Here is an 8,605-nt window from a genome sequence, read left to right as displayed (position 1 = left end):
GTAAAAACCGGACCGGACCGTTCAAAACGGTTCAAAAAAACCCAAACCGGACCGGACAAAAAAACTGTAAAAACCGGACCGGACCGGACCATTTTAAATCATCTAGATCGGACCGAACCGTTTTGGACCGTTTGGACCGTTTAGACCGGACCGGACCGGACCGTTTTGGACCGTTGGACCGTTTTGAACCGTTTTACATAATTAAAAAAAATAAAAACCATTAATTTTCCACCAAAACACAAACATATAGTCATATATGGGAGTTAAATACATGCACAAATGTCTAATTTGGCTAATTGGACATTAATTTATTTTTTTTATTTTTTTATAAATAAACCGGTCCGGTCCGGTTTAACGGTTTTTTTTTTTTAAAAACCGGACCGGACCGGGAAAACAAAAAACCGTTTTAAACCGGACCAGCGGTCTAAAAATCACCGGTCCGGTCCGGTTTACGGTTTCTACGGTTTTTTTGCGCCGCCCTAGTACACATAACTTAACAAATTTAGTAAGTATATATAATATATATATATATACACACATAATTTAGTTATAATATATAATTTATATACAATATATATCCATAATTTGTAATCTAAATAGTATATTAAAATTCAAAAACACACTAAAGCACACATAAAAACTAAAACTTCAAAAACTATCATATAAATAAATCATTCGCTACTACTTTCCTAAAAAAAAATACTAACGTCACTCGAATACAAATATTTTAGCCTTTTAATTAAGCTTAAAATTTGGGATTTCACAACGTTCTTATTTCTTCATATGAGCTTAAAACGACTTAAATTTTCAAGAATCTTTTTCATAATGTGCCAAAGACACCGACGATGTCGAGTGTTCGGAAATACCACACCACGATTGCCTTTTGCATTGCCTTATCTTGGTCTGTGATTATAGCACTCGGTGACGGTCGGACATACATTCAGGCCATGTTTTAAACAACCAAGTAATGTAGCCGCATCTTCATTCGACAATAATCCACAACCAAGCAATATCGATTGTCTGTTATATGATTCACTCCCACAAACGGGGCAGCATTTTATATTTATTTGTCAAGTATGTCGTGTTAAGCGTAATAACATGGCTGAATTCAACATACGCAGCTCGACTTCTTACATCGATCCAAAATAATTTCTTGATACGAGCATCATCATCCACATCCATCATATAAAAAAATTAGAACTTTTAGCTTGCACCTTCATAAAGTAATCACGGATTGTTTTAGCATCTCCACCACGTAAATGCAATCGTTTACTTTTGTCAACATAATTTCTACAATCTTTCTCTAAAAATGAAACATTTTCATATACTACTACAAATACAGTTTTTCGGTACGGATGACTTTTGGGGCGACTTTTCGCACCTAAAAGTCGCACCAAAAATTACTTTCGGGTGCGACTTTTCGCACCCAAAAGTCACTGAAGTAACCAAAAAATTTGGCTGATTTTTTTTAAATTTGGGTGCGAGGTCGCGGAGGAAGAGGTCGGCCGACAACAAGCCACCGAGACCCATTGACCGAGAAGAGAGGAGCCACCGCGCTCCGCCGAGGACGCCGGACCGAGGGGAAAGGCGCCGAGGAAGGAGGGAGAGAACGTCGAGAAGACGTGATCTCACAAACAAGGTGAGATGTTTCTTCCCCGATTTTGAGATTCGATTCTAGGGTTTTGGAACTTGAATTTGGGGGTTTTCGGTTTGAAACGAGATTGATGATTTTCATATGTTTTGGAGTGTTTTTGGTGCTTGTTTATGTTGAGGAATTGGTTTCGGTTTTGAATCTTGAAGGATTTGTTTTGGATTTTTTTATCTGGCCGTGTGTTTAGAAGAGTTTAGCTGAAGATTTTAAGTTGGACATTAGACGTTCTTTTTGCTGTTTTGGCCGAGATTATTTGTTTGCTTGATATTTGAGTCTGGGTTTTGATTTGGAGATTTGTTACATGGTTGGGTTAAACTCGTTGGTGGTGACCATCGCCGAACAAGGTTTGTGACCTAATTTTCAATTTTTTTGGGTCTATTATTTGAAGTGTTAACTTTCTTCGATATTGAAAATCTGGATTCTCACTGATGCATTAGTGAGAATCAAAGACAAAGACGGGGAACCCAACTTGGAAAAACTCCAAAACCGATTCGTCAACGCTCTTCAACAGCTCGGCGGCTCTCAAGGTCAGAAATTGTGTTTGTTTGTTTGGGGATTTAAAGTAGCGTTGATTGTGGGTTAAGTACCGAATTAAGCCCATAATTTTGATTGTGGAGTCGGCGATGTGGGTAAGCCAAAGGCTGAAGTGGCTGTGAAAAGAGTGATGGAAAGAGTGAGTGGTGTCAATATCTTGCCACACTTTTTCAGGATTGAGGACAAGTATTTAAGGTGGATTTCTTATTTTTCTCACTTGTTTTTCATTTTATTTTATTTTTTTGTTAGTAATTTAGAAATAGATTGGGTATTTAGGTTTATGAATGTGTCTCTGTTAATATTTTTATATCTCGATTATAATTTGTGTGGTTATTATTGATTAAAGAATTTAATTAAACTCTATTTACAGAGATTTTGCATAAGGCCATATATACCTATTACTCACCATTCTGCCTTGAATGTTTAAAAGTGTATGATGTATTGACGTTTTGTATTTCAGAGAGTTTGCATATAAAAGCCAAATCTATCACTCACCATTCTGCCTTGAATATTAGTACATCATATAGTATTAGTATTTTCTCGATTCAAAATTAATTCTTCTATTTATGTTGTTCTTTCTTGCAGTGAAAGCGCTACACGCCTTCATTGAAGATGAATCCGAACACAAGTAAGCTTGTCGTACTCGAATCTGATGAGCAAATAGTTAGAATCTGAGGGGTTTTTTGTGGGTATTGGCGTTTGGTTCTTCAGAAACTATGCCCGTATAAACCTAAGTAAGTTCCTTTGTCACTAATCTCCTTAGCAGGTAAAAGAGCAAAAAAGCAGGGTTTTTTTTTTTATGAATTAAAGTTTTGCTCGGTGCGTGGATAACTACTACCAGGATCTGCTAACTCCATAACATAAGTCTGAAAATAGTGTTGATCAAGATGCTGGCGATCACGATAGCAAAACCAAGGATCCAAGTACAGATTCAATATGTGTACCTGAAAAATGGAAAGGGCAGATTGAAAAGATTATCGTCCGGGAGTTCTTTTATTTCTAAGTTGATACTTTTGGTTTCTTACTCAGAGCCCTCATATAAATGCAGGATTTGCCTCGGACGTTTCCAGGTCACCCAGCATTGGGTGAGGATGGTAGAAATGCCTTGAGACGTCTACTTGCTGCCTATGCTCGACATAATCCCTCTGTATTTTTTTTTATGACATTACACATCCTTTGTAAATTTTTGTTGAACTAAAACTTTGTACTTCATGATAGTTTTTTGTTTGTTTGTTTGGGTTGAATAAAGAGTTTGGATGTATTTTTTTGTGTGTGCTTTGTTTGTGTGTGGGTGTATTTGTGTGTATGTTCTGTGTTGGTGTATTTGTGTTTGTGTGTGTCACTTTTAAATTAGCTGACATCCAACATACTGTCAATAAATATGTTTTAGATTTAACGTCACTTTATAAACAAGCGCCGTCTAAAGTACTGTGTGTTTTTTTTTTTACTCGATCAGTAACGACTATTGGGTGCGAAAAGTCGTCAATAATACCCGCCAATAGGGTGTTATTGGGTGCGAAACGTCGCACCCGAAAGTCATGACTTTTGGGTGCGACTTTTCGCACCCAAGACCTTTAGGTGCGGACTTTCGGGTGCGGAAAAGTCGCATCCAAAGTCGCACCCAAAGATATCTTTGGGTGCGAAAATTGACTTTTAGGTGCGAAAAATGTCGCACCCAAAAGTCTTTTTTTTCCTAGTGATAGCCGCTGGCTTTCACAACCAAGGATTGAAGATTTCTTGCGATATTGATTCCCGCTTGATCATTTAGCTCTAGCTTCTTTGAGCACCAGTGCTAATCTCTCTATTGCACAAATAAAACCTTGATTTTGTTGAACTTAATCCATGATTGTGCTCAAATATGATTAAACTTTTTTTTTTTTGCTCTAACTCATATATGATTAAACTAACTCTACACTTTCCATTTTCTCCCATGGTAGCATCAACCCTTGCTTTTCATCCTGTTTTTGTTTGTGGGTTTGGATCAAGGTACTTATGCTTTGCAATCTCTAATTTTCCTGCTCGTGAACATGACAAGGTAAGATTTTTCTGTTTTCTACACGTTGAACTACGAGAATTTGTTTTCTTTACTCCAAATTTTTCTTGTTTCCCATATTTCTTGCAGTGGAGAAAGAAAGCATCAAGTGAATCAAAATAGGGAAAATAACACATTTATACCATGTGTTTTAGTGAAATGTCGAGTTTAACCCTCGGTTTTCAAAAATGTCGAGTTCATACCCTCTGTTTAACTAAAATGACGAAATTATACCATCTGTTTAACTAAAATGACGAAATTATACCATGAAATAGACAACAGTGTCACAAATATTCTTTTTATTGACTTTTCATTGACGTTGACTATAATATTTATAATATAAACACCAATTATCTTTATTCATTCGAGCCATATATGTAATTTATTTAAAAACTAAAAAATAAACAACAGTTTCTTAATCGTGAAGAACACAGAAAGAGGCAAAGGGGTATACATCGATAGTTGATAGTCATCAAAATCGCATATTCGAACAGAGAATCCAAGATTTAGAGTTACAATTCGAACACGGAATGAAGTCATTTCTTAGGCGGTATGAGTTTTATTATTTAATTTCAATTTAAGGCTATTTTTATTTCAAAATTGAGAATTTGGAAATTAGGGTACTGATTTAGATTTGATTCGGTTTTTCTTATATAAGAGTTAATATCAATGAAAGAGAGATTTGTGACGCTGTTATTCATTTCAGGGTATAATTTCGTCATTTTAGTTAAACAGAGGGTATGAACTCGACATTTTTGAAAATTGAGGGTTAAACTCGATATTTCACTAAAACACAGGGTATAAATGTGTTATTTTCCCATCAAAATACATCCCAAGTTCTAATGTTATTTTATCATCTTTGCACTATACATCTTTTATCTAATGAACCACTTGCTTCCCCATCATTCTAACGAGTTTGTCTCACAACCACAACAAATTTTTCACAACGCATTGTTATATCTAAACAACAAAATAAAATAAAAAAAATTAAACTCAGCAGTACTACAATTTTATAAATTGAAATAATAGTATGTGTATAACTTAGAAATGAGAAACCAACGTACCAGAAATAGAAACCTTCTTTCATGTCTTCAAAAGCTTGTGTATGTTTTGTTTGCTCTGGTCCGTATGTTTTACTGGTGTGAAGCAATATGAAAATTCATATACTTGTTTCATAAAGAAAAAAATTGTGTTTAATTTAATATTTTTTTAATGAATTAAATCCATTTTTAATTAATTGCTGGGTCCCACATGCCATGTAGGAGATGATGAACGCTGATGGAAAAAAATGGCTGCCAAATATCATTTCTCTTGTGCAATTTACTAGGGTAAAGGGTGAGTTTTTAGACTTTATTGTATAAATAAAATAAAATTTAAATACAAAATGAAGTCGGCTTGGTTTTCATGACTTTATTTAACTTACAAATTAAAATCAAAATTACTTCAAGTATAATATTTTTAAGACATATAAATGAAGATATAAGTTTTGTTAAATTAGCTTATGTTGTATCATCAAGAGAAAATTAAATAATTTTTTTTCTATAGTATGAAATAATATTAGTTTTAAATTATGTATCTTAATAATAAGTATATATAATAATTTAAATTTTTTCATTAATATCTACTAGCTTACCCTCAAGTTTTTTCTCAAGAAAACTGCAGTATATACTATGAAGAGTATATCTATAAAATTTAAGGTTGTGTTTGGTATACATCTCAAAAAGTGTTTTTGAGTTTTTAAAATAAAAAAATAGGAAATAAAAAGTGAAAGTGGTGTTTGGTAAAATTTTCGGGTAAAAGATTTTAAAAATTTTTGAAATTGTTTTGTAAAATAGTAAAGAAAAGTGAAAACAACTAAAAGGTGTTTTTGGAATTTTTTTTTTCTTCTCTTCTCTCCTCCTTCTCCTCACCCGCGCGCAAGACTTGAAAAAAAAAAAAAATCTGGCCATCTTCTTCAATCACCACCGAGCCTCACCATCGCCGCCACCTTCTCTCTCTCTCTCTCTCATTCTATCTCCTTCTTCATCGCGCGTCCTCACCGAGAGCCTCCATCACCGCGTGCTCCAGATGAGGCAAGAACGATGCCGCCGCGAGCCAGGTGACGCCGGAGAAAGAGTGACCACCGGGGAAGGAGTGAGTGAGGGCCGGAGAAGTGGATTTTGCGTTTGGAGGTGAGAATCTCTTCCCGGATTGGATTTTTGTAAGCTAGGGTTCATAGTTTGCAAAATTAGGGGTTTTTTTGAATCCGGGTTGAATTCTGAGAAATTGATGGTGTTTAATTATTTATTGAGCTTCATTATTGATGATTATAGCTTGATTTTGGTGATTGAACACGAATTTCTTGGTTTGGATTGATTTTGGCCGAATTTCACAATCTAGGGTTCAAAGAAGTTAATTTTTGGGGCTTTTGAATTTCTGAAGTTTGTTTGAGGATCTTGAGGCGTTTTTTAACATGTTTAGTGCTTCGGTTTTGATTGAGAAGCGTTGTTTGATTTTTGAATGAATTTTAGTTGATTTGTTGGCCTTGGCCGTGTGGTCTTTGATGTATATGTTGGTTTGAATTATGAATACGAGACTGTTGTTGAGGCTGTGATGATTTTTTGAGGCTCTGGATTCTCGATTGATGATGATTTGAGGTCGTGATGATTTGTTTGTGAATTTTGGATAATTGAGATTTGTTTGTTATCTTGGCCGTGTGAAATTTTTTGAGTTTGGTTGAGAAATTCTGATTGAGGATGTTATATAAGGCTGTGATGATGTTGTGAATTTTGGGTTGTAGTGTAGCTTGGCCAAGTGATTTGGTTGTTTGGCCGTGTGAGCATGTTTTGACCGTGTAATTTATTTTGGCCGTTACGCTTCGTAATGTTTAATCTGAGCCTCGGGATTTGTTTGTGATCAATTTTGTTGAGATTATTTTGGTCATGTACCAAATAGTTTTCATTTTTTTCATTTTTTCAAAAACAAAAATGAAAACTGTACCAAACAGTTTTTTCAATTTCTCAAAAACAAAAATGAAAACTGTACCAAACAGCTTTTTGAAAACAACTGCAAAATAATTTTTCAGTACAACTATAAAAATTAGAAAATAGAAAACAAAAAACTTTTTGAGTTAACTACCAAACAATAAATGGTAACTCAAACATCATTTGTTTTGTTTGTTTGCAGCGGTGAGAACTGAACACTAACTCTGACACTAACACTAATGCCAACTCCTACCACACATTGTATATCATCAAATATAGTGCAAAATCTTCTCCAACCATACTGCAAATACAACACTATATTTTAGTGTGTATATTTTATCACGCCAAATTTAGTGTGTTACAGCACGGTAAAAGGAAGAAAAAAAAAGAGTTTTATATTATTTTAACTTTAATTGATTACCAATTTTACTATCAAATAAACTTTATTGTACTATTTTATTGATTTTAATAATATAATAATGAATAATAGTATTTTTAGTGTGAAATTTAGTGTTGTGATTGGAGTTGAAAAAAAATTTAGTGCTTAAAATTACACAAAATAATATGATTTCAACACCAAACTTAGTGTTAGAGTCGGAGTTGTTCTAACATGCTATCATCCGTAATACTCTATGCACGTATATTTTGAGCACCTCAATGTTTTAAATGCATACAAATTTCCACTGCTATTTGTATTTTTCGTAGATAAAGTAAAATCTTGATGGCAACCGAAATTTTTTTGCCAATACTTTCTGTAGTTTGTTATGAAATTTGTATTTTATGATTTAATCATTTTATTCTTAGTTTCAATTTTGTAATTTGTTCGATGATGACGCAAGTATTGTGCATGTTGACTTTTAGTGAGGCTGTCAACGATATATATGATAAACTATCATATTTCCCGTAAATTTTTTAATATAATGTTAAATCCTTAAATAATTTAAAATAACCCAATTTATTTAATTTATATATTTTCTATTGAATAAATTATTTATATTGAAACTGTAACATTGTTTTTTATCGGTGATCCACCGTTTATTGCCAAGTAATTTTTTAGACCGTCGACAATTTTTATTCATAGTCTTCAAAATTTATCTAGATATTTGTATGGATACTATAGTTCAGAAACAAAAATGAACAATCCACTAGTTTTCGACAAGTGACGTTTAATTCAACGACTAACCACATACCGCAAGTTTTCTTGGAAAATACGTCTTGTCATGAAAAACGTGTTTCTAAAATGCATGTACCTTATTTTTGTCCTTGTTATATGGTCATTTTATTTCTCCCAAACATGGACCCAAAAGAGACATCTCAGATGACGCATAGGCATGCATTTTCACACTCCAAATTGGCAATTTGCCAATTTTTTTTTGGGGGGGAGGAAAGGTAGTCAGCAAGAAGTTTCATGCAACACAATTTGCA

At 33.9% G+C, this 8,605-nt stretch overlaps 1 pseudogene; it reads right to left on the bottom strand.

Moving 5' to 3' along the window:
• Positions 1 to 779: 779 nt before the first annotated feature.
• Positions 780 to 4,354, bottom strand: LOC149407348 (protein FAR1-RELATED SEQUENCE 4-like; annotated as a pseudogene).
• Between the last annotated feature and the right edge of the window lie 4,251 nt (positions 4,355 to 8,605).

The sequence above is a fragment of the Urtica dioica genome, chromosome 1 (assembly GCF_054948205.1).
Source record: "Urtica dioica subsp. dioica isolate 48M chromosome 1, U.dioica_male_clone48M_v1_H2, whole genome shotgun sequence".
NCBI classification, from domain to species: Eukaryota; Viridiplantae; Streptophyta; class Magnoliopsida; order Rosales; family Urticaceae; genus Urtica; species Urtica dioica.
The sequence above is the reverse complement of the archived record's forward strand: the minus strand, read 5'-3'. Positions and strand labels throughout refer to the sequence as shown.